This window comes from Scyliorhinus torazame, chromosome 21 (assembly GCF_047496885.1).
Source record: "Scyliorhinus torazame isolate Kashiwa2021f chromosome 21, sScyTor2.1, whole genome shotgun sequence".
NCBI lineage: Eukaryota > Metazoa > Chordata > Chondrichthyes > Carcharhiniformes > Scyliorhinidae > Scyliorhinus > Scyliorhinus torazame.
In genome coordinates, this window is record NC_092727.1 from 106433876 (window position 1) to 106461547 (window position 27672).

Sequence of the window (27672 nt, forward strand, 5' to 3'; positions counted from 1 at the left end):
TCGACACATTCCTCTTGACAGTAACACACTCTGGGATGATTTGAAGTCAGGTCTTTGGGTCTGAACAAGTACAGGGCATGAAGTAGAAGTTTTGAAAATGCAAATACTATTGACAAACAGAACCGGAGAAGAATCTAGTTTCAATTTCCCATGTTCTTCGTCGTTAGAAATGGTTGACTTAATTTTAACCCAGTCTCACAACCTGATAAACTGGCAAGAATGCTGCTGACTGCTGCTTTGTTTTTGCTTAGCAATATAATCCTCGAGGTAGTCACAATACACAGAGTTTGTAAGTTTAATCCTAAAGCAGAAACAAATATTGAATAGAGTACTTACACCGTGGCATGATTGACATTGTTATCACACTTTCTTTGTGTGTAACTTGGTCTGTTAGGTTCATGGTCTCATTTATTACCTCCTTTATTACAGATTGAAGTTCAGCAATGGCAGCAGGAGAAGCAAATGGGATTCAATAACGACTCTTACTGTTTAACCTTTTTTAGCAGGATCGAGTGAATCAGCTTTGCTTTATTTTCAATCGGATTTGTCCAAACCAATTAAATCTATATCCTGTTAAACTGCTGATAAAGTCAGTTATACAACCTTTATAGCTTTTAAAGGGGAATGTAACTACACTATGGTAAGGGAGTTATGGAGCAGACAGCCTCGCTGGTGTCCAATTTTTTTCCCATGCGATTGCATTTTACATGGAGCCATTTCTATTTCAAAAAGGGGTCCTTTACATCTCCGCCTCCAGGTACCATGTCGTAAGTCAATCTTGGCGACCATATACATTCATTAGATTGGCCAATTTTTGGAAGATAATCAACCTTCAACCTGTTTGGCTATTTTATGCATACACCCTTCCATGGCCAAAAGGTCCTGAGGTGAGACTTGAACCCAAAGAATCACGCCCAGAGATAGGGACAATCCCACTGCGCCACAAAACCTTCCCTTTCTTTACTTGCGCTGTAAAAAAAGTGTTCAGACCTGATGTGTATGGCCCAATTTGAGCCAAGCAACATTGCTCACTTTTGGAGACCACGAGCCAGGATTCTCCGATCTGAATTCGCCCCGCCAATGCTGCCAGCGAGAAGGGAGAATTTGGCGCTCAGCCAAAACTGACTGCAGCGGGACCAGAGAATCCCGCTGGCGTGAATGGACGGCGAATTACTGAATTGGTCAGAACTGCAGAAAACTGATTCATCTACATTTGATATATTTAGTCGAGCTTTGCTCACGATACCTCTGACGCATGGGGATATTGGATAAGATGCTTCCGGTCTGATAGGTTCAGTAGAAATGATTCAGAGCTTTGAAAATGGTAAGTTAATACAACTTAAAAAAAACAAAACTCTTCTTTAAGATATCAGGCAGCAGCAGATTAACTACTGCACAGCTGGAAAAAAACACTCACTGGGCAACGTCAGTCACGAGGAGTGTTCGCGAATGTATAGTTTTGTCTGTTTTTATCTTCCCATAAACAGACTAACAAAGTAGACAGGAAAATAACCCTAATCTGTGCAGGGGAAGGCAGAGTACAATAATGTTTGAAAATGGTGACTCACAGATACCATTGTCCTTTGGGATGAGCTCGATGGTGCACAAACCTCCTGGCCCACATTTTGCCTGCTTAAAACGGAATTCATCTATATGGCATCTGTTGCTGAGCAACCACAAGCAATGTATTGTGACGCAACTAAAGCAGTATGTTTCCAGGTATGGCAGGGTTACAGAGACTGTGTTTCAAACCTTCCATAAACATTGCTTCTCTGTGACTTAGAATGTATTCTAAATACAATTGCCTTGTGAGCAGTCTTTTGGGGTTTGTGAACAAGCAAAGTTTTTTTCAGTTTGAATTTTGTGTTTGCCAGTTAAGAATCTCTCTGCTGGGGAATTGATTATGTTGTCAATTGATGCAACATGTGTTGTTCAGCCGAGCACTGCATGGGCTAGATGTAGGGTGAAGACCCATCTTCTGCACCCCATCAAAGTTTCTATAGATCCAATTTCATGAATCCATTCTAAGCTTAGCCAGCTTTTTCAGTTCATTCTACCTATTAATTTTCACCTCATCCATTACCGCCACCGCCTGCACTTTTAACAGCATTCTGATGGCATCCTCTTCCTTTGCAAACATGGATACCAAGTACGCATTAAGTATTCCAGCCTTGCACTGTACTTGCACCTTCTTTGCCCTACAAGGCATCACCCGCCCTTACCACCCGCTTACTATTTGCATGCTGGTGAAAGATTTTGGGGTTACCTTTTATGTTAATTGACATCCTTTTCTCAGATAGTCTCTCCTTATTTTCTTCTCCGCTTCCCCTCCCAATTTACTGCATTTTGCCTGGTTTTCGTTTGAAGAGTTCATCTAACACGTGTCTTTTTTCCCCCTGTTTATTGTATTTTCCATCTTTCTGGTCATCCAAGGAACCCTGACGTTTCCCTCTTGTTGGAATGTGTCTAGCCTGTACCTGATACATCTCCTCCATAAAAGTGGCAGGCCGTTCCATTACTGCTTTTACTGTCAATCTCAGGCGTGCCATGTGTGGTGTTCTTTGTAATTCTGCTGTCAGGATGGATGTCGTAGTGTTCACAAAGACCACAGAAGCTAAGTTCATTAACGAAGCTAACATTTATTTACGCTACTTATTAAAGCTCGACCACTTACTGCTATAGTAAACAATAATCTAGTAATCTACAATCTCCACTCTACTAACACTAGTCTTTACACCCTATCTATAACTGTACTCTGGGGCAGGATTCTCCGCAATCGGCGCGATGTCCGCCGACCGGCGCCAAAAACGGCGCGAATCAATCCAGCATCGCGCCGCCCCAAAGGTGCGGAATTCTCCGCAGCTTGAGGGGCCGAGCCCTCACCTTGAAGGGCTAGGCCCGCGCCAGACTGATTTCCGCCCCGCCGGCTGGCGGGAAAGGCCTTTGGTGCCCCGCCAGCTGGCGCGGAAATGACTTTGCCGCGCGGCGCATGCACGGGAGCGTCAACGGCCGCTCACGGCATCCCCGCGCATGCGCAGTGGAGGGGGTCTCTTCCGCCTCCGCCATAGTGAAGACCATGGCAAAGGCGGAATGAAAAGATTGCCCCCACGGTGGGCCCCGATCCCGAGCCAGGCCACCGTGGGGGCACCCCCCGGGGCCAGATCGCCCTGCGCCCCCCCCCAGGACCCCGGAGCCCACCCGCGCCACCTTATCCCGCCGTTCGAAAGGTGGTTCAATCCACGCCAGCTGGCGTGGTTGACAGCGGCGGGACTTCGGCCCATCGCAGACCAGAGAATTACCGGGGGAGCGCCTGCCGACCAACGCAATTTCCGCTGGCCGGCGTGGTGCGATTCCTGCCCCCGCCGAATCTCTGGTGGCGGAGAATTCGGTACACGGCGGGGGCGGGATTCATGCCGGCCCCCGGCGATTCTCCGACCCGGTGGGGGGTCGGAGAATCGCGCCCCTGATCTCTCTCACTGTTCCTCTCCAGCCTTCTCTCCCAGAAGCCTGTGAGTCAGTGCTTTATATAGTTCTGCCTCTAGCTCCATCTCGTGGTTAATTATGATATGACATTAACCCTGTGTGTTCTGAACATTTCATACAATGTCCCACCATGGGGGGTTCTGGGGGGTGGGAGTGGAAGGGGTGTGTGAGAGGGTGGGGGGATATTGTCTTTAGTATGTAGACTGTGGCATGTGTTCCAGGAAGGACTACAGGGTGTTAGATGGCTACGTGGGTTTCCCTTTGATATCCTCTGTCAATGGGAGTGTCTCATTAGCTGTCAGCCAATCGTGATCTTTGAGGAAGATGTTTCCCCTGCAGATATCAGGAGGTTCAATCTGTGCAGGCCCAGAAAGCCACTCGAGCGGTGGTCTAAATGAACATTGTCGCGTCAAATGGGTCACATATTGTAGATTTACATTTGTCAATCTGTTTGGCAAGGAGGCGATAACCTTTGTTCCTAAAAGTTGAACAAGTGCCATGATGGAATTTACACAACTGAGTTACTGCCTTGGCTAACAGTGCTTTCGTGTGTGATGAATGTTTTATTGGAACATATGATAAATTCCAATAGTATGGAAAGAACCCAAAAATTAAGCCGGGCAGAGAATATATTGTAGATTTGATCAACCTGCTGCCTTTTCTGTAATGATTAACAATCCAATCTACACACCCAGAAGCCTCAATCACCCTGAAGGCATTACAAAGCCCATCAGTAAAATTGATGTATTTTTATTATTTATTATACATGAAATCCTTTGGAGGATTCATTCGCATTATTATGTGTAAATATGCATATTTAACTGTCCAACGGACATGATGATAAAGGATATCCCTTGAGGTATTGGTATTAGTCTGAGCTACTATATTATCCATGGCACTGGATGTCATATAACCGGTCTGTAGATTGTACAGAGAACTCCTGAAGATGTCTGAAACCCTACAGCAAAGAAGAAAAACAAATGTAGGTGAACTGGATTGTACACTCACATTCGTTTATCAAAAAAATACAGGGCAAAAATGCAAAGTTCTACAATGCTGTGTTAATACAGAACGATCAGCGGTTTAGCTATTTTGCTGGCATTGATCAGTTTTTAAAAAAAAATCTTTTTATTGGCATTTCTCATATTTATAAACAGTTGTATATATACATCACATTTTTCTTGCCCCCGCTAATTTCCTGTATTATACAGAGAGTTTTATTTTGTCCTTCGTTTAACTGACCCTATGTACATTTCGCTGCCCTCTGGATTGGCTTAGTTCCTCCCTCTTCTCCATTCCTTCCCCTGCCAACAAACTGCTTCCAAGTGTCCAGGAAGCCTTCCTCCGACCCTTGGATGGCGTACTTAATCTTCTCCAGGTGGAGAAATTCCGAAGGCATTGATCAGTTTTAATTATAATCCAGTTACCTGAGACAAAGGCAAAATATACAAAGTCAGCTGCTGGAAATCTGAAAAAAAACCGAAAAGGTGCTGGAGTTACTCCGCAGGTCTGACAGCGTCAATGGGGAGAGAAGGCCAGTTAATGTTTCAGGTTGTGGACCTTTTTCCATTCAGGAGACCAAATGCAGATTGGGTGACCACTTTGCAGAACACCTCCATTCAGTCCACAAGCTTGACCCTGAGCTAATTCTCCACTTGGACCTCCCTGTGTTCTGCCTCTTGTTCGAAGACGGACATTTCATTTTTCAATTAGATACTTTACAATTACATGACTGAACACTGAGTTCAATTATTTCAGATCATAACTCAACGTTTTATTTTTCTGTTTGTGTTTGTTGTTCTGGATGGCAGTAGTTAGTGATATTCCAGCCTTTCGCATTCTTATCTCTCTAGCCCAACCTTGTGTTTCTTTACTTGTCCCATTTGGTCTTGCATCTTCATCTCTTTTAATTTCTTTTGCCACCCACCCTATCCCAGGCCTTCCCTTTCATCCTTCACCTAATCCCTCCACCTTTTCGTTTCTTTTTGAAAATGGTCATTACAGGAAGTGCAAGGGCAGCATGGCGACGCAGTGGCTAGCACTGCGGCCTCATAGCGCCGAGATCCCAGGTTCAATCCCGGCTCTGGGTCACTGTCTGTGCGGAGTTCGCACATTCTCCCCGTGTTTGCGTGGGTTTCATCCCCACAACCAAAAAGATGTGCAGGGTAGGTGGATTGGCCACGCTACATTGCTCCTTAATTGGAAAAAAATGGATTGGGTATTCTAAATTTATAAAAAAAAGAAAGAAAAAAATATTACTGGAAGCGCAATAATATTCAGGTTTTCTGCATAGATCATGTTGCATCCTGAGGTGCTTCGACACAATCAAAGGAACATTGCAGACATTTAAAAATGGTCATTGCAGAAAATGCAATGATGTTTAAATTGCCGGCATAGATTACGCACGTGCAGAGCCAACTATGATCATGGTGATCACCCTGGCCAGGTCTGTACCTCTGTCTTTCCTTAGCTCTGCAATTGCTCAAACTTTGTTACCCCCTTTTGTTCTGCCGAAATATCGAACGTTAACCGTTTCTCTCTCTCTCCAGATGCTGCCTGTTTAGTGTCTCCAGCAATTAATTTTATCCAGTTACCTGATTGGATATTTTTAGTTCCAATATCATAATAAGGTTATAATGATTTGTTTAAAGGTCCAGAAATATTCAGATGTGGTATTTGTCATGGGGCATTGGTATCGGGAATGCTTTCGCTATCAGTTCTGCTTTGACAAGATGATCAGAGGATTGGATAGGGTGGACAGTGAGAGCCTTTTTCCTCGGATGGTGATGTCTAGCATGAGGGGACATAGCTTTAAATTGAGGGGAGATAGATATAAGACAGATGTCAGAGGTAGGTTATTTACTCAGAGAGTAGTATGGGCGTGGAATGCCCTGCCTGCAACAGTAGTGAACTCGCCAACACTAAGGGCATTTAAATGGTCATTGGATAGACATATGGACAATAAGGGAATAGTGTAGATGGGCTTTAGAGTGGTTTCACAGGTCGGTGCAACATCGAGGGCCGAAGGGCCTGTACTGCGCTGTAATGTTCTATGTTCTATGTTCTTCGATAGTTTTCACCCTAACTAAATACACTGAACAGACATTTTATATTTATATATTTTACATATATCTCCTGAACTTATTTTCTGAAATGAGACTGACAGTAGAAGGTTCTCCAATGACCGTACCAAACCTATTTATAGGGTTTGACAAAGCGTCATCCAGACTGAAAAGGTTAGCTCCGTTCTCTCTCCACAGATGCTAGCAGACCCGCTGAGATTGCCCGACATTTTCTGTTTTTCTTTCAGATTCCAACATCAGCAGTAATTTGCTTTGATATTTATAGGTCTGTTAACTTTCAACACAATAGAGTTGTCTTTGGCATTCAAACTAATGATGTGATAAAGTAGCTTTGAAAGGACATAAGGGCACAGTAAATAAGCATCTCCTCATGGCATGACCTGTTGGCAGGGGATCTATGTTAAAACAACTGTAACCAGGGGTGAAATTCTCCAGAAACGGCGTGATGTCCGCCGACTGGCGCCCAAAACGGCGCAAATCAGACGGGCATCGCGCCGCCCCAAAGGTGCGGAATGCTCCGCATCTTTCAGGGCCGAGCCCCAACCTTGAGGGGCTAGGTCGGCGCCGGCCGAATTTCCGCCCCGCCAGCTGGCGGAAAAGGCCTTTGGTGCCCCGCCAGCTGGCGCGGAAATGACATCTCCGGGCGGCGCATGCGCTGGAGCGTCAGCGGCCGCTGACAGCTTCCCACGCATGCGCAGTGGAGGGAGTCTCTTCTGCCTCCGCCATGGTGGAGACCGTGGCGGAGGCGGAAGGGAAAGAGTGCCCCCACGGCACAGGCCCGCCCGCGGATCGGTGGGCCCCGATCGCGGGCCAGGCCACCGTGGGGGCACCCCCCGGGGCCAGATCGACCCGCGCCCCCCCCCAGGACCCCGGAGCCCGCCCGCGCCGCCTTGTCCCGCCGGTAAGGTAGGTGGTTTAATTTACGCCGGTGGGACAGGCATTTTAGCGGCGGGACTTCGGCCCATCCGGGCCGGAGAATCGAGCGGGGGGGCCCGCCAACCGGCGAGGCGCGATTCCCGCCCCCGCCAAATCTCTGGTGCCAGAGACTTCGGCAACCGGCGGGGGCGGGATTCACGCCAGCTCCCGGCGATTCTCCGACCCGGCGGGGGGTCAGAGAATCTCGCCCCAAATGTTTGTAGGATTGGCGGCATTCCTTTCCATTTTGGCACATGACCATACCAGACAATCTTTCGGCTAAAGAGGTCACTTCTTTGTTGTAGTTGTCCCCAATTTTAAAGTAGATGCTGGAAGGCATAAAAGGGAGGTGGTTTAACGGCCGATGTTTTGTTGGGCCGGCTCAGCAGACAGTTGGCAAAATAAGCAGATTAAGTCAAAAATTGTAAATTTACAAAAATGAACATAGCGCGATGAAAGAAAATTAAGGACAGCAGGTTAGCTATTGGGAGAGTTACAATTTAACATGACTGTGTTTCAATACTTCTGGTTAATATTGTAGGAAAGAATGGTAAATGATAAACCTATACCCAGCAGGTGGCACTGCACTCAAGGAAAAATTCAGACAGATCACTTCAGACCAGGCTAATTGTTTGAATAAAACCCAAAAGATGACACATGTCTTAATGCAAAGCTCTTTAACTATAAATTCAAAGAAGCAGCAGAGTTGTCTTAAAGTGCAGTACATGATTGCTGATAATCAAGATAAAAATCTATCCTGTATAAAATGAACAATTTGCTGGTCCATCAATGCCATTACAAGTTAAGTGTATCTCCTAGCTACATGTTTACAGAACACCACTGTATCAGTCACTAAAAATGTGCTAAATGTTTTCCGCTACTATTATCTACGTCTCCAGTCGTAGAAATGCTTCCATATGTCTAGCATGACGCATTTTCAGAATTCTTTGGACAAAGTACATTTTTAATAGCTTTGAGATTGTTACCAGAGTGATCACGTCATCCGTCAAATAAAGAGCATTTTCTTTCTGAATGGTCCTAATAGGCCTCTAAACAAAGACAAAGGGGATTATAGACCTAAGCCAGTGACTGCCACTCTTGAATACACTGCTGATGATATTCGAGCACACAGAGGGTCGACTGCTTCTCTTCCCTCAAGGCATTTCCTCCATATGATCTTGATCGAATCACTGTACAGATAATCACTTGAGAAACAGCGCATTAAGATACCAAACATCACCAGGCTTCCTGATTCACAGAGTTTCCATCCAATTTGTGACACATTGAAGTATCATTCTAACCCGACTCTCTGGACAGGACTGAATCTGCCTGTTCTCTGCAGTGTAACTTACTAAACATTTGCAGGAGCAGGGGACCACTAGTTAAACCCAAAGTTGCTAACTCTAGCTGCCTAGAGAATGAAAGCAGAGTCAGCACAAAGGGATTGTGAAGATTTAGACAATTGAGAATGAACATTATAGTTCACCGTAGCTTTATATAGCACCCCCCAAAAGAATAAAATATCCTATTGTGCTCCACAGGAGCATTACCAAACCAAAATTGACAACATTCTAAAGAAGGAGACATTAGAACAGCTGACATGAAACTTGGTCAAACAGTGAGGTTTTAAGGAGTGCCTTCAAGGAGGAGAAATAATTCGAGAGGTGTAAGGGGGGAATGCCAAAGCTTATAGCCTTGTTGGCCCCTGGGACAAAGGAAGAGGGAGGTGCACAAGAGGTCAGAGTTGAGGAAGAGCTGTAGGACCTTCCAGAGAAAGTGAGAGTCAAGGCCATGGCAGGATTTAATCACAAGGATACGAATCTTAAATTCCTTAGTGGGATGGGAGCGAATGGTAATTTTCTGTTTTTTAACAAATTCATTTTACGGGTTAGGCTAAATCAACATTTATTGGCCATACCCAGGTGCCCTTCAGAAGTTGGTGGTGAGTTGCCTTCTTGAGCTGCTGCAGTCCCAGAGGGGTTGGTATACCCACAGTGCTGTTAGGGAGGGAGTTGCAAAATTTTGACGCAGTGACAGTGAAGGGACGGCGAAATATTTCCAAGACGGGATGATAAGTAGTTTGGAGAGGCATTTCCTGGTGGTGGTGTTCCCAGGTATCTGCAGCTCTTGCCCTTCTAGATGGTACTGGTCGTGGGTTTGGAAGGTGCTGCCTAAGGAGCCTTTTTGGGTTCCTGCAGTGCACCTTGTTGATGTTGCACAGGCTGCCACTGTTCGTCGGTGGTGGAGGGAGTGATTGTTTGTGGAAGGGGTAGCAATCAAGCTGACTATCTGTATTGGATAGTGTCGAGCTTCTTGAGTGTTGTTGTAGCTGCAATCATCCAGGCAAGTGGAGGGTATTCCATTACAGTCTTGCCTTGTAGATGGTGGTCAGGCTTTGGGGAGTCAGGAAGTGAATTACTCGCTGCAGAATCCCTAGTCTTTAACCTGCTCTTGTAGCCACAGTATTTTTTATGGCTGGTCCAGCTCAGTTTCTAGTCAATGGTAACCCACAAGATGTTGATTGTGGGGGATTCAGCAATGGTAATGCCATTGCATGTCAAAGGGTGATGGTTAGATCCTCTCTTGTCGGAGTTAGTTATTACGTGGCTCTTGTGTGGTGCGAATGTAACTTGCCAATTGTCAGCCCAAGCCTGGATATTGTCCAGCTCTTGCTGCATTTGGACATGGACTGCTTCAATATCTCAGGAGTCGCAAATGGTGTTGAACATTGTGCAGTCATCCGCAAACGTCCCCACTTCTGACCTTATGGGAGGAATGTCATTGAAGAAGCAGCTGAAGATGGTTGTGCCCAGGACCTGCGGAGCTCCTGCAGTGATGCCCTGGAGCTGAGATGATTGACCTCCAACAAGCAGAACCATCTTCCTTTGTTCCAGCTATGACTCCAACCAACGGAGAGTTTCCCCCCTGATTCCCATTGACTCCAGGTTTGCAAGGGCTCCTTGATGTATTACTCATCAAATGCTGCCTTGATGTTAAGGGCAGTCACTCTCACCTCACCTCTGGCATTCAGCTCTTTTGTCCATGTCTGAACCAAGGCTGTAATGAGATCAGGAGCTGAGTGACCCTGGCGGAACCCAAACTGAGCGTCCGTAAGCAGGTTATTGTTGAGTGAGTGTAGCTTGACAGCACTGTCGATGACCCCTTCCATTGAGAGTAGACTGATGGGGCAGTAAGTAGTCAGGTTAGATTTGTCCTGCTTTTTTGTGTGCAGAGCATACCTGGGCGATTTTTCACATTGCAGGTTAGATGCCAATGTTGTAGCTGTACTGGAACAGCATGGCTAGGGGCGCAGTACGTTCTGGAGTACAAACCTTAGCACTATTGCTGGAATATTGTCAGGGCCCATAGCCTTTGCAGTATCCTGTGACTTCAGCCATTTCTTGATACCACATGGAGTAAATCGAATGCTTTAGCCTTGTCTTTTACACATATGTTCTGGGCTCCTCCATCATTGACAATGGGGATATTTGTGGAGCCTCCTCCTCCAGTGAGTTGATTAATTGATCCATTGGTTGTGGGATTGCTTAGCTCTGTCTATCACATGCTGCTTATGCTATTTGGCACACAAGTATTCCTTCCTGTGTTGTAGCTTCACCAGGTTGTCACCCATTATTCAGTATGCCTGAAGTTACTTCTGACATGCCTTCCAGGACTTTCATTGACCCAGGGTCGGTCCCCTGGTTTGGTGGTAATGGTAGAGTGGGGAGTATGCCAGGCCATGAGGTTGCAAATTGTGGTTGAGTACAATTCTGCTGCTGCTGATGGCCCACAGCGCCTCATGGATGCCCAGTCTTGAGCTGCTAGATCTGATCAAAGTCTGTCGGCAGGTTGGTGACAATGAGGTCAAGTATACTTTTCTCTCATGTTGGTTCCTTCAGTATCTGCCACAGTCCCAGTCTGGCAGCTATGACGTTTAGGACCCGGCCAGCTCGGTCTGTGGTGGCACTACCAAGCCGCTCTTGGTGATGGACATAGAAGTCCCCCACCCAGAGGACATTCTGCACCATTGTCACCCTCAATGCTTCCTCCAAGTGGTGTTCAACATGGAGGAGTACGGATTCATCACAATTCCCTCACAATTCACTCTATTTATTTCTTATCTCCTGAAAACATGGGTAATACTACCCTCAATTCTGCTTGGGGACACAACTCCCAACTGGCCATCAATGCAAGCAAGTCCCCAACCTTCTCTTAGGCAATATTTTATCCATGCCATGGGGTAAGTCCCCAATTCCATGTACGGAAAGTTCAGTTGTTCATTTTTTTTAGGGGAATATTTGCCGTCTAAAAAACTAAGGCTGCGGACTGTCTTGTTGAGGCTGAATGGGAGCTCCACTATTTATTCCAACAAGATTCTCACCTGAATTCACAAAAATCAGCAAGATTCGACTTTTTGACAATTTATGTTGGAGCCATGATATTCGCCAATTTCTCTTAATAGCAAAAGAAATGAGGGACAATAAATAACAAACATCAGTGCCATACATAATCAATATAGTCACTAGCTGACGGATTGGACCTTATTTAGACTGTGTTCTCTGCACTTGCTTTTAATGTGCTATTGGGAGGAAACTGTGATAATATTTGCACCCTTATTGATCATTAAATGAAATATATTCCTGCCATGGCTTCAGCAAGAATACAGCACTGGGTACTTACATTGTCAGCTTCTGAGTACAATATCATGTACAGGGCCGGGGAAGATAGTGTAAAGCTGGACACCTTGACTCATCTCCCTTTACTGGATTTGCCATCCAAGGTATTCATAGAATGTCTACAGTGCGGAAGGAGACCATTCAGCCCATCAAGTCTGCACTGGCCCTATCTAGGCCTATTCCCCCTGCCTTATCCCCGTAACCCTACTTCGTCAAGACCCTAGAAATCCACAGCGCCCATGGGTCACTCCAAAACAGGGGACCAACCATGGGCTATCATTGGCAAGCTACTCAGGTTCCAAGATAGAGAGCAGATCCTGAACTGAGCAAGGCACACGCGGTCGTGCACATGGGGAGGGCACTCGACCCCGTGTATCAGGACATTGGGGCAGAGCTGGCTAAACACCGGGCCGAATTTAACGAAGCCAAGACAACCCTGTACAAAAACAATGTCGCTTCGGGATGCTGTATCCATCCAAGCTCCACGTGGGTAACCTTCCAGGGCAAGGAACATTACTTTACCGCACCTGCCGAAGCAGGTGGGTTTGTGTGTAGGCATGGACTGGGAAAGCGGCAGCAACAACAATATGAATGAACTTTAATGAACAATCACGCGGAATAAAGTATCCTCGCTTTCATACTAATGCAAGTCCCAGGAAGGTGGGGGGGAGGCAGAAAGATGCATACATGAGAGAGAAGGAGAGAAAGCAACGTGCATGGAAATGTAAAGATTGCTCCCTGGGTGGGGGTGTGAGGAGACAGGGGAGGGGGGGGGGCACTCTAATGAGCAGGCTAGCACAGGGAAGTATGGTGAGGCTGCGGCACAACTCCCGGCGGAGAGGGAGTGCCGGGCAGAGGGAGGGTAAAACTCTAGGCAGAGGGGCTGAAGTGGGGGCAGGGGGGAGAGGATAGGGGGGGAAGGCCCACAGGGGCATGGAGAGGGGGGGAGACAAAAGTGTTAGACAGGCCCAGTGGGAACTGAGGGCTCGAAAGGGGGGATGAGGGTGGAGGGGGGGAGGGTTGCGGAAGGTCGCACATGGCGGCAGCAGGAACAAGGGCTTTGAAAACAGCCATTTTGGATGGCCGCCAAACAAAGGGAAACACAGGAGGCAGGGCCACATCCACGAGGTAAGTATGGTTGGTCCCACAGGAGGGCCAGTGGTACAGAACCCCCCCCCCCCCCCCCCCATCAGGATAGTCTGGTGGAATGTCAGGGGATTTAACAGCCCCGTGAAACGATGCAGACTCATTGCCCATCTGAAAAGCCTGAAGGCTGAGGTAATAGTCCTCCAACAGACCCACCTGTGGGAGAAAGACCGACTGAGGGTAAGAAAAAGCTGGGTAGGACGCACATACCAATTGTGTTACGGGACAAGGGCTAGGGGGGGTGGCCATACTGCTCACCAAGAGGACGGCATTCATGGCGACAAAGACGGTTACAGATCCAGGGGGACCGGATGTCATGCTTCGAGGTGTAGTCGAAGGGGCACCAGTGGTACTTGTAAATGTGTGCTGTCCAAACTGGGATGACTCTGACTTTATAAAGGAAACCGTGGCATAAATTCCCGACATAGACTGCCACCGTATCATTTTGAGGAGGGACTTCAACAGCACACAGGACCTACAGACAGACTGAGCCAGCCCCAAATCAGCGAAACAGGCAAGCATGGAACTAATCACCTTTACGGAGCAGTTAGGGGCAGTGGACCCACGCAGGTTCACACACTCAGGGGAGAAGGTGTTCTCCTTCTTCTCCCAGGTCCACAGGGTCTACACTGGGATCGGCTTATTTGTTGTAAGGAAATCGGTTCTTCCAGGGTTAGTAGAAGCGGAGTACTCCGCAATAGTAATCTCCGACCACGTTCTACACTACGTGGATGTGAGTTTGGAGACGGGCCAGGATAAACACCCCCCCACCCCACGGCGGCTCTTCTCGCTGACAAAGGCATTCTGCGTATATCACAAGCCCTCGATGGTTATGTAATTGTTATGTTGGGCGCTCTGGATCCGTGGAACACATACAGGTCACCAACACTTGAAATAGTGCAACACTATTTTATTGAGTCATTAACTGTTTAACATACTCTCACTGTGGGTTAACGCAATATTAGCTTTAACTAAAGACCTTTGCCTTGTCCTACCCAGTCGATGCACTCAGCACATGGTGAATGTTTGTGCTGCAGGCTGTGAGCTCTGTCCTACTAGGAAGCTGCAGCTCGAATGAGTGGGAACTCTGATGCCCCCTGTCTTTATAGTGCGTGTGCTCTAACTGGTGATTGGCTGCAGTGTTGTGTGTGTTGATTGGTCCCACTGTGTGTTCATCTGTGTGTGTCTGCACCATGATATACTGGTGTATATTATGACAGTAATCTGCAACTAAAATGGGGAGGTCTCACCCTCCAGAGCTCACAGCCTGCAACACAGACATTCACCATGTGCTGAGTGCATCAACTGGTTAGGACAAGGCAAAGGTCTTTAGTTAAAGCTGGTATCGTATTTACCCACAGTTAAAGTATGTTTAAATAGTTAACCTTTGAATAAAATAGCGTTGCACTACTTCAAGTGTTGGTGGCCTGTATGTGATCCAGAACACCCAACACATCAAACACCAGAGGTGATCATCTCCCTGGACGCAGGAAAGACCTTCGACAAGGCCCAATGGAAGTACCTCAGAGAAGTACTGGAATGGTTTGTGTTTGGCCAGGGTTCACCTTGTGGGTGAAACTACTGTACAGTGATCCCATGGCGAGTGTACGGGCTAACAACACCAGCTCTGAATACTTCCGGCTGCACAGAGGCACGAGGCAGGGATGATCTTTATCCCCCCTACTGTTCGCCCTGACAATTGAGCCACTGGTGATTGAGAAGCGACTGCTCTCAGAGCGGTGAAGGGGTGAAGAAGTATCCAAAGGGGTGACAAAGAGCATAGAGTCTCACTCTATGGGGGTGACCTGCTCCATCTCAAACCCCTTGGCCAACATGGAAGGAATAATTAAACACACTGAAGAAGTTTGGAACTTCCTCAGATTACAACGTTCAAACTGGCCTCGTCCAAATTCCAACATCTGGGGATCCAAATAGCCCACGGCTGGATACGGATCCACAAATGGAACCTGACGAGTCTGGCGGAGAAAGTTAAAAGGGATCTGCAGAGGTGGGACTCGCCCCCCCCTCTCCGTGGCGGGGAAAATGCAGATGATCAAGATGAATGTGCTGCCCAGGTTCCTCTTCCTGGTCAGATCCCCTCCCAATCTTCGTCCCCCAGGCCCTTTTCACCACAATCAATAAACTAATCATGGCGTTTGTTTAGGGGGGAAAGAGCCCGAGGATCAGGAAGAAGTTCCTGCAAAGGATGGAGGAGAAACATGGGAGGCCTGGTCCTCCCATACCTTCGGTTCTACCCCTGGACGGCCACCACGGAAAGGGTACGGGAATGGGTCGAGGAACCAAGAGCAGAATGGATCAAAATGGAGGAGAGTTCCTGCACAGGGACGTCCCATTGAGCACAGGCCCTGACCGCACTCCCATCCCCCCAAAGAAATACTCAAAAGGCCCAGTGATAGTTGCCACACTTCGAACATGGAACCAAATGCGACATCACTTTGGTCTGACCGAGAAGTCCACCATGGCCCCCATCTGTAAAAACCACAACTTGTGACAATGGACGTCTTCTTCAAAAGGTGGAGACAAGAAGAGGGACACTGACTGTTAGAGGGCAGATTAGCGACCCTGGGGAGCTTACGGACAAGTTCCAGCTCCTGAAAGCGAATGAACTCCGATATAACCAAGTCCAAAACTTCGTCTGCAAGGAAAATGCAACATTGCCCCGGATACTGGGACGCACACTATGAGACGGGCTCGGGGAGGGGAACTGTGCGGACATGTACGGACGACTGCTGGAAGAGTTACGCTCACCCTTGGATAAGACAAGAAAGAAGTGGGAGGAAGAACTAGGCAGGGAGATAGGAGAAGACTGTGTGCAGGGCTGAGCCTTTCGCAGCTAAAGGTGGTGCACAGGGCGCACCTAACCAGGACGAGAATGAGCGCCGGAGGTGGCGGACAAGTGTGAAGGGTGCCAGGGGGCCCAGTCAACCACATGCACATGTTTTGGGCCTACCCCAGACGTGTCGGTACTCGACGTATTTCTTTGAGTCCTTGCCCAGGATTGTGGGGGTGAGGGAGGTCTTCGGGGTATCAGAATAGCAAGAGCTTGTCATGGGGAGAGGGGCGGATGCATTGGTCTTTGCCTGCTGATCGCCCGTCGGAGACTCCTGCTCGGCTGGCGATCGGCAGCACCACCCAAGGCTGCAGACTGGCTGTCCTACCTGGCAGACTTTCTCAGGCTAGGGGAAACAAAATATGCCAGAGGATCGAAGAAAGACTTCCACAAAATGGGACAGCTGTTCACCAAATTGTTCCAGGACCTGTTTGTAACCTGCACCCAGTAAAACAAAGAGCGGGGTGGGGGGGGTGGGGGGTGGGGGGGGGGGGGGGGGGAATGGCGCAGGACAGATCACGAAATAAGGACGAGAAAGGGAGAAGAGCGGGGGTGGGGGTGGGGGGGGTGCAGGGGGGACAGCGAGGGTGAGGGTAGGAGGTGGGGGAGGGGGAATAAAAGCACCAAGAAAAAAGGCAGGGCAAGTAGGAAAGGGGAGAACTGCAAGAGACAAAGGGCAACAGAAGAAAGAGGACACCCAGTGTCCCCAGCACGGCTAAGTGCCAGGAGGTAACCGGGGGGGGGGGGGGGGGGTAGGCCACACAGCGGGACGGCTGCCCATTAGATGCTCTCACACAGGGACCCACCCCCGTAGTTGCTCCCCCCCCCCCCACCCCCCCCGGAGGCACAGCCAACTACTGGCCCCAACATGACCGAGTGAAAGTGCTCTGGGCCCGTGGCCTGGCCCAGCCAGCGCTCAACAGCAGCTTTTCTTTTTGTGTCAGCCACTTCTTTCTGTATCTGTCTCGACCACCTTGTGACCTCAGCTTTAGAACTGTGTAGGACAGGCCCTGCGGGTTGAGATGATAAACCCTGGACTGGATTCTCCATTTCTGGGACTAAGGAAAACTGGTATCAAACGGCCACAGATTCACAACCTTGCAGGAGGCTAGCAGGCAGCTGTCGTGGAGCTCGCAGCTCTAGCTGCCGTTACGGCCCCCCCGCACATCCGGGTCAGAGGACACGAATGTGCACAGCGGCGATCTCCAGCGGCCACGCCGTGCTCCATGGCGGACTCAGCCCGCGGACCTGGACCGCCGAAATAGTGCCCCGCATTGGCCCCTCGCCCAACCTGGACTGCCCGCACACATAGCCCCCAGTTCCAAATGAGGTCCCCCCCCCTTGCCCTCCGATTGGCCCTCCCCCGACTGTGGCGGCCCCAGTCTGAGTCCGCAGCCGTCACACGAGGTTCCCGACGGCAGGACCAGATTAGAACCTCACCGTCGGGAATTCGGCCGGTCGGGGACGGAGAATAGCGGGGCGGGCCTCAGGCAATGGCCTGATGCGGTGGATACTTGGCACGGTGTACTCCCCACATCCCTAAGTGAAGCACAGGGATGAGTTCAATGTGCAGGATAGATGCATAATGTGGGGGGGTCAAGAATGGTTGTACCACCCCTTGGTTATTTGCAAGTCATGGATAAAATTCATGAGGTTCATCCAGGTGCTTCTAGAATGAAAGGTTTAGCCAGGTCGTATGTTTGGTGGCCTAATAATGACCTGGACCTCGAAAACCTGTTTGGTATGTCAGATAAACTAGACCATAGATCATAGAATTTACAGTGCAGAAGGAGGCCATTCGGCCCATCGAGTCAACTAGATGTTGCCACTAGCACCACTTCATCCTCGGGAATGGCCTGATAGGCCATGATCCAGGCTGCATGTGGACTATGCAGGACTTTTCATGAACCACATGTTTTTGATTGTCGTAGAAGCACATACGAAATGGCTGGAGGATATATATTATAGCTCCTGTGACAACTGAAAAGCTACGTCAAATTTTTGCAACTGATGCTCCACTAAAGTCACTTGTTTTGGATTATGGCACAATGTCTACAATTGAATTATTTAAAGAATTCATGCAAAAGAATGGTATATGCGCTGTGCACACTGTGCTGTTTCATCCAGCTTCGAATGGTTTGATGAAGCGAGCTGTTCAAACTCTGAAGGAGGGATTGAGGAGGCTGGCAGGCGATATTTTGAGTACAAAGCTCTCAAGAGTTTTATTCCAGTATTGTATCACACCACACTCCTCAATCTGGCTCTATCCAGTGGTAGAAGGCTGAAGTCCAGTATCTTTGGTCGTGAGACTGCAACATGGAAGAGTTGCACACCGACACCAAGCCCATGTTCGTTTATGTTACAGCTCAGAGTGTGGAAAAGTTTCAGCATCAGCAATTGTTACAGATGACGCGGCAGAAGGTTATGTTCACCGGGAAGTGGTTCCTGTGTTTCCAGGTAGTTGACTCGGCTGAGAGAGTGGAAGAGGACCGTTCATGTTCAGATTCTCCTATCTACATATTCACCTACGATTCCAGATCAACCGTTGCAAGATTCGCCAGTGATATTACATACGTCACAATGCAATCGCAATGCTCCTTACAGACTTTCATATAGTTAAGACATTACTTTTGTTGTATTTCTCTCCTGATGGGGGATTGGAAGTTAAGGGGAGAGAAGTGCTACAGAGTGTCATTTTGATTGCAGAGTGTTCTTATAAGCCTTTCTCCTATGTAATTGTTTCTCTGACGTCTATTGAGGGTTTTGTATGGATTTTGGTGGGTTTTCCAGTCTGCAAGAAGGTGACCTGTAAACAAGACCTGTTTTCACTCGTGCTCCTGTTTTCATAGCTAATACTGCTACTTCTTTCTGCTGAGTCAAGCATGTTATTTATTTAAAGAAAGAAGTTCCTTCTTTTAAACACTGCATTCGACAGTCTACTTTGTGCTCCCAAGTTACCATATTGGGTTACATTTGCTGCAGGGGGCTGGTTTAGCTCACTTGGCTAGACAGCTGGTTTGTGATGCAGAGCCAGGGCCAGCAGCACGGGTTCAAGTCCTGCACCGGCTGAGGTTATTCATGGAGGTCCGCCTTCTCAACCTTGCCTGAGGTGTGGTGATCCTCAGGTTAAACAACCACCAGTCAGCTCTCCCCTTCAAAGGGGAAAGCAGCCTATTTTCATCTGGGACTATGGTGACTGTGCCTTACATTTTGCTACTTTTCAATCTGCAGGAACTTTCCCTGAATCTATAGAATTTTGAAAGATAAGCACCAATGTATCCATCATCTCTCTAGCCACCTCCTTCAACACCCTGGGATGAAGTTCATCTGGTTCCAGGGCTTTTTCAACTTTGAATCCCATTAGTATTTCAGGCACTACCTCTTCATTAACACTAATTTGTTTTAGTTCCTCAGTTTCAAAGTCCCATGGTCACCTGGAATTTCTGGGAGATTTTCTGTACCTTGTCCCGTGAAGACAGGTGCAAAGTAACTGCTTAGTTTGTCCGACATTTCCCTGTTCTCCACTTATAAATTCACCTGCCCATCAGCCCACATTTGTCCGAGTTAACCTTTTCCTTTTTGCATACCTTAAAGGGAACTTAATCCTTATTCCTATTGTGATAGCACCAGGATAGTAGCTGGTGCTCCCATTGTTCCTGCAGTGCTGTTTTACATTGAATTAAAGGTTTAGATGTTAATATCCAGCAACTAGAACAGGTACAATTGGACTGGAGAGCTGGTGAGAATCCTTGTTGCTTCCTTTTGAGAAAGCCTGCCACATTAAGAGGTGATCAGGCCCTTAATTTGGCAGCAGTAAGCTTTCCCCAGGATCAGTGCTGAAATTAAGTGGGTCGACTTTGGATCTACCTGTTCCAGTATAGGCTGAGTTCCCTTTCTCTAGTTTCTGCCAGCATCCACTTGCTGGACTTCAGAAACCCATTTCAAGCATGTACATATTTCATTGGGATCAAAAATGAATCTTTGGAGGCAAACCGCAGCAGAGTCAAGTTACATAGTCCAGAAATGTCTATGGACAAATGAACAAATTAGTGGAAGTCATACAAAATAATTGAAGAAATCCCAGAGAAATATTTAGCCTGATGTTCCTTAAATGACTTGCCCATCACAATTTGTTGATATTCCTATTACTATAAAGCTATGTACCCTCTGACCCATATGACAACTGCAAATATCGATATGAAGTATATATATTGTTAAACTGGTGGCCGGATGAAAGAAAACTATAGTGATTTACCTTTATTAAGTTCTTGAGTTCCTTGCTGTCTACTTAAATTAACTTTCTTTTTTAAAATATAAATTCAGAGTATCCAATTATTTTTTTTCCAATTAAGGAGCAATTTAGCATGGTGAATCCACCTACCCCGCACATCTTTGGGTTGTGGGGGTGAGACCCACACAGACACAGGAACAATGTGCAAACTCCACACGGACAGTGACTCAGGGCCGGGATCGAATCTGGGACCTCGGCGGCGTGAGGCAGCAATGCTCATCACTTACTTAAAGTAACTTTCATGTGTTTTCAAACCAGTTTAATATTGGAAATTTACAACACGAGTTATCCATTCATTGCAATACATCTAATTAACGAATACTACGTCTGATTGGATCCTATAACCTCAGGTCAAAGTTTAGAATTTAATAACTTCCTACCAAGCCGGGAGCCATTTGTTAAGGGTATGATGAAGGAAATAAAGACTGCACTTTATTTATATCTGCGGGTTCCGAATGTTTCCTTTCAGTTTAACTTCAGTCTTTGTGAGAACCAGGAGTGTTCGTCACCAATGCATTGTGCATTAAGTGGGTTGTCTGTAGATAGCATGGAGATAGCCTGACCTTAAAATACATGAAGCAGCAACTGCTTAAATATATCGAAATATCAGGTCATAGAACTCTAAAGGACCAGCTGACGCGCAACAGATCGTGTTACGTCTGACATCTTTATTTCATATTGATGCTAAAAATACTGGCTGCCCATTTTTATTTTTGCACATTGAGTGACTCAGGAACAGGGTGCAGCTGGAGCCAACAGTGCCAAGGATAGATGCCTCTCAAAATTGATGGCGGTAGTTTTTGTGAATACCAATTATGTAGCCACTTTAATCTGGCTACTAACAGAAAGGTTCAAATGCTCCCACGTTCTTGACATTGCTGCAAGTGTCTTTGTTTGGTTAGCGATATTTAACTCAGTGTTGAGGGGACAGAGAAGGACCCTGGTGAAACCTCAGCTGGATAGTTTGACTACAAAAAGGAAGCAGTGTGTAAAGATTCACACAGGCATTTTCTATGAATTGATGCAGATATTATGATCAGTTGAGACTGATTACCTATTACCAAAGACATTTAAACTTCCATTTAATAGCTGAAAGGATAATATAATGAGATTTCATGTTTTAAGACTTGTACTGTAACACCAAGCTAAAAGCATTATTGGCTACACGCTATAGAAGCTTTAAACCACAGAACAGAATATTTTATTTTAATACAACCAAGAAAGCACATGTCAGAGGAAGACTTCACACAGTCTATCATGTATGCATTCAATTCTCAGAATTAGTCCAAAATTATTCTTGGCTCCCGAGGGTTTACTTCTGATCTTTCCTTTTCCCAGCCTGGAAACGTCTAACTCCAGAACTGTGTTTCATGATGTGAATTTTCTTGGAGATTGTTCTATTTAGCTAAAGCTAGGCGAATCTTTCAGTCTCTTTTTAACTCCTCACACATTTTGTCTTTCCAATCTGAGCATGAGCTTCTACCTCCATCCCGGCATGGCTAACCATAGTGTCTTTAAGTCTCTCGATGCTTTCTCTGACCTGGACATTGGCAAAACTAACCTGTCTGTGCCAGTTTGTGATATTTTAGGAAAGTCTATAATCTGATATCATAATGGCCTCCTCTGAACCCTTCCAATCTCAAAGCCTATTACAATGACTATGAATCACATGAGCCTTGTATCCATGTAGAAATGCTGAATAACTATTCTTTAGACTCCCAACTCTACTCTATCATGAAATTAAGTGACAGTTTAAGGCACTGTTTATAACCCAACATTCTCAACACTTTTCTGGGACCTTGGAGACTCACTTTTTATTCACTGTTAGCATCCAGGCTGTTGCCATTGTCATCACTTGTAAACATTTTGTAATTTCTTCCCAGTATAAAACAATCTGGGCTCCCTTTAAACTATAATTTTTGTCCAATGTGTGCAGGAGGGTTTCCTGACACAGTATGTAGATAGGCCAATGAGAGGTGAGGCCATATGGATTTGGTACTGGGTAATGAACCAGGACAGGTGTTAGATTTGGAGGTAGGTGAGCACTTTGGTGATAGTGACCACAATTCGATTACTTTACTTTAGTGATGGAAAGGGATAGGTATATACCGCAGGGCAAGAGTTATATCTGGGGGAAAGGCAATTATGATGCGATGGGGCAAGACTTAAGATGCATCGGATGGAGAGGAAAACTGCAGGGGATGGGCACAATGGAAATGTGGAGCTTGTTCAAGGAACAGCTACTGCGTGTCCTTGATAAGTATGTACCTGTCAGGCAGGGAGGAAGTGGTCGAGCAAGGGAACCGTGGTTTACTAAAGCAGTCAAAACACTTGTCAAGAGGAAGAAGGAGGCTTATGTAAAGATGAGACATGAAGGTTCAGTTAGGGCGCTCAAGAGTTACAAGTTAGCTAGGAAGGACCTAAAGAGAGAGCTAAGAATAGCCAGGAGGGGACATGAGAAGTCTTTGGCAGGTAGGATCAAGGATAACCCTCAAGCTTTCTATAGATATGTCAGGAATAAAAGAATGACTAGGGTAAGAGTAGGGCCAGTCAAGGACAGTAGTGGGAAGTTGTACGTGGAGTCCGTGGAGATAGGAGAGGTGCTAAATGAATATTTTTCGTCAGTATTCACACAGGAAAAAGATAATGTTGTCGAGGAGAATACTGAGATTCAGGCTACTAGACTAGAAGGGCTTGAGGTTCATAAGGAGGAGGTGTTAGTAATTCTGGAAAGTGTGAAAATAGATCAGTCCCCTGGGCTGGATGGGATTTATCCTAGGATTCTCTGGGAAGCTAGGGAGGAGATTGCTGAGCCTTTGGCTTTGATCTTTAAGTAACCTTTGCCTACAGGAATAGTGCCAGAAGACTGGAGGATAGCAAATGTTGGACCCTTGTTCAAGAAGGGGAGTAGAGACGACCCCGGTAACTATAGACTAGCCTTAACTCTGTTGTGGGCAAAGTCTTGGAAAGGTTTATAAGAGATAGGATGTATAATCATCTGGAAAGGGATAATTTGATTAGAGATAGTCAACATGGTTTTGTGAAGGGTAGGTTGTGCCTCACAAACCTTATTGAGTTCTTTGAGAAGGTGACCAAACAGGTGGATGAGGGTAAAACAGTTGATGTGGTGTATATGGATTTCAGTAAAGCGTTTGATAAGGTTCCGTACGGTAGGCTACTGCAGAAAATACGGAGGCATGGGATTCAGGGTGATCGAGCAGTTTAGATCAGAAATTGGCTAGCTGGAAGAAGGCAAAGGGTGGTGGTTGATCGGAAATGTTCAGACTGGAGTCCAGTTACTAGTGGTGCACCACAAGGATCTGTTTTGGGGCCACTGCTGTTTGTCATTTTTATAAATGACCTGGAGGAGAGCGTAGAAGGATGGGTGAGTAAATTTGCAGATGACACTAAAGTTGGTGGAGTTGTGGACAGTGCGGAAGGATGTTACAAGGTACAGGGAGACATAGATAAGCTGCAGCGCTGGGCTGAGAGGTGGCAAATGGAGTTTAATGCAGAAAAGTGTGAGGTGATTCATTTTGGAAGGAATAACAGGAAGACAGAGTACTGGGCTAATGGTAAGATTCTTGGTAGTGTGGATGAGCAGAGATCTCGGTGTCCATGTACATAGATCCCTGAAAGTTGCCACCTAGGTTGAGAGGGTTGTTAAGGAGGCGTACGGTGTGTTAGCTTTTATTGGTAGAGGGATTGAGTTTCGGAGCCATGAGGTCATGTTGCAGCTGTGCAAAACTCTGGTGCGGCCGCATTTGGAGTATTGCGCGCAATTCTGGTTGCCGCATTATCGGAGGGATGTGGAAGCATTGGAAAGGATGTAGAGGAGATTTACCAGAATGTTGCCTGGTATGGAGGGAAGATCTTATGTGGGAAGGCTGAGGGACTTGAGGCTGTTTTCGTTAGAGAGAAGAAGGTTAAAAGGTGACTTAATTGAGGCATACAAGATGATCAGAGGATTAGATAGGGTGGACAGTGAGAGCCTTTTTCCTTGGATGGTGATGTCTAGCACGAGGGGACATAGCTTTAAATTGAGGGGAGATATAGGACAGATGTCAGAGGTAGGTTCTTTACTCAGAGAGTAGTAAGGGCGTGGAATGCCCTGCCTGCAACAGTAGTGGACTCGCCAACACTAAGGGCATTCAGATGGTCATTGGATAGACATATGGACGATAAGGGAATAGTGTAGATGGGCTTTAGAGTGGTTTCACAGGTCGGCGCAACATCGAGGGCCGAAGGGCCTGTACTGCGCTGTAATGTTCTATAACAATCAAACCACCCAAACTTGCTGTCAGGCAGACATCAGAAAAGTTTGCAAGATCCCTCCACCCCTTCATTTTACCTTAAATTAGAGACACAATCCCAAAACATAACAATCTTATAATCCTGATATTGTAACGCAGAATTTTGATGTGGAATAGCAGTTCCTGGGGGCTTACTGTAAATGCCAGAACCGCTATGGATCTGGTTACAGATTAGTGGAGGCCACTGCATTTGAAATAATTGTCTTCGTAACTTTGGTCTGTAAGTTCATAGAATCATATAATTTACAGTGCAGAAGGAAGCCATTTGGCCCATTAAGTCTACACCGGCCCCTGGAAAAAGCACCCTCCTTAAGCCCACACCTCCACCCTATCCCCATAACCCCACCTATCCTTTTTGGACACTAAGGACAATTTAGCATGATCAATCTACCTGACCTGCACATCTTTGGAGTGGGAGGAAACCGGAGCACCCGGAGGAAACCCACGCAGACACGGGGAGAACGTGCAGACTCCGCACAGACAGTGACCCAACCCGGGAATTGAACCCAGGTCCCTGGCGCTGTGAAGCAACAGTGCTACCCACTGTGCTACCGTGCCGCCCAAAGTTATTTTTTATGCCCAGACATGCATATTAATTATTGGGTGGACATTCAATTCGTGGAAAACATCTATTACACAGTTAAGTCTGAGTTTTCTTCAGTATTCCTGTTCTTGCAGCCACTTTTCAATTAACTTCAGCTCTCCTTGTTTAACCAACCCTGCAAAGGCACTCAAGAAGCGCACGTTTGATGGGCATTAAAATTTAATGAATGCAAGTTAGCATGCCCATCAGTTTATATCTTTTGACCATGGAACTGACACAGTGATTCAATCCTTCCAGCAGTTTGTTAGGTTATTAACTGCCATGAACTGGTCAGTTCAATGGTCTTGGGTAACAGCTCAGTCCCAAATTCAAATCCTACTTCTTTTTTTTAAGAGTAAATTTAGAGTACCCAATGTTTTTTTCCAATTAAGGGGCAATTTAGACAGTGACCCGGGGCCGGGATTGAACCCGGGTCCTCGGCGCCGTGAGGCAGCAGTGCTGACCACTGTGCCCAAATCCCATTTCTGACTGGTATAGTTATAATACAACTCTCCTTCATTATCTATGGAAGGAACAAAAACTGACTGGAGTGTGGCTGGATCAGTTGTTGCACCACTCATGCAAAGGCTAAAACTAATAATCCATTTCTAACCACTTTTGCAGGGGCCAGGAGGTGCCAGAGTGCTCCTTCGACTGGGCCCAAAATAATCCGGCATTTAAATTGTGCCTGCGCCTCGAAATGGTTTTGGCCTCTTTGCTGGTGGCGTGGGTGGGCGATTGGCATGTTTTGCTGGTCAGCTGCCCAAAACCTACCAGCAGGTTACTGTAAGGTAAAAAGTCTAAAGATAGAATCAGTCTCCAAATGTCCTCCTCTGAACATATTTCTTACACAGCTTGATAAACAGTTTTTCGTACAATTTTGCGTCATGAAATTGAAAGTGATAATTGAATTTCTAATCAAAGGAGTTTGCATCTCCGAACCAAATAAAAGTTGAGTGTTAAGACCTGTGTATTTTATCCCATTTTAAGTTACAGACTGCTGAAGCAAGCTGAGAACATACGGCCAAGATTCTCCAATCCAAGTTCGCCCCTGCACTGTTGCCAGCGAGGACGGGGAATTTGTCAATGCACTGCAGCGGGAATGGCGAATCCCGCTGCCGTGAACGGATGGAGAATTCCGACCACATTTACATACAGCCTGAGGGGAAAGGTTGGATTTTTTTGGATTTTGTGTTTTCTTTTGGACATCTCCGAAAACCAAGGTTGGGATTTTCCGGCCACTCTCGTTGCGTGTTTTCTGGCGGCGGAGGCATCTCACTATTGGCCACTGGCGGGATCTTCCAGTCCCGCCAAGGTGTATGGCGTTTTGTATGGCTTGTCTGTCCCGCTTTCCGGGAACTTCCCATGGATGGGTCAGATTGGAAGATTCATCCTGTCCCAAGTGATTGAATTTGTAATGTCTGATCTACTAGCTCTATATAATAACTATCCATGGGGCATGGATAGAGTGGATGGGCAGGCACTCTTTCCCAGGGTGGGGGGGTCAGTCACCAGGGGGCATAGATTTAAGGTCCGTGGGGCAAAGTTTAGAGGATATGTGCGAGGCAGGTCTTTTACGCAGAGGGTGGCGAGTGCCTGGCATGCTTGCAAGGGGAGGTTGTGGAAGCAGATACATTAATGGAGTTCAAAAGGCATCTTAACAAACACATGGATAGGATGGGTATAGAGGGATATGGCACAAAGAAGTGCTGAAGGTGTTGTAAAGGTTGGTATCATGACTGGTACAGGCTTGGAGGGCCGAAGGGCCTGCTCCTGTGCTGCATTGTTCTTTGTTCTTTGTAACTAACTACCTCCTTTTGTTTCTTTCTTTTAACGCAGTGAACAGCCCCACCAATTATTAAACAGTTTTTGACTCGGTTTCCAAGCAGAGCAGTTGACGCAGACAAAAAGATTTGGACAAATGTCTCACTTCTGCACTGCCTGATTAGGCAGCCTCCCACACAATGTAATTGATCACTCACCATACAATCAATAAATTTCACTTTGAGATACCACGGTTCAAGTCAATTTAAGTCACAATTTCCCATCTACAGCTGAAGTCATATTGGATTATAAATCCCCCATTTTGTCACAGTTTAATGAATGGGATTGGCTATGATTTTGTGAAAAACCGGTTCATTCGGCCGAGGAAGGATGTGCGAATATGGTCAAGGAACAAAAATAGATAATGTGGGTTATGAAATATTCATTCATTCATCAAGGCTGCAAATAGCACTACAGCCTCAGACCCAGATTTCTCTGAGCAAATCACAATGCTGGGAGCTGGGATCACTACATTTGTCTGTAAATTATAACCAGGGGACGGCATTA

The 27672-nt window shown here is 46.6% G+C and overlaps 1 long non-coding RNA gene across 1 annotated transcript; it reads left to right on the forward strand.

Moving 5' to 3' along the window:
- Positions 1-1673: 1673 nt before the first annotated feature.
- On the forward strand, positions 1674-27369 carry LOC140398027 (uncharacterized). Its single transcript, XR_011937390.1, has 3 exons — positions 1674-1719; positions 26332-26512; positions 27181-27369. It is a non-coding gene; the product is annotated as an uncharacterized lncRNA (long non-coding RNA).
- The last annotated feature ends 303 nt before the right edge of the window (positions 27370-27672 follow it).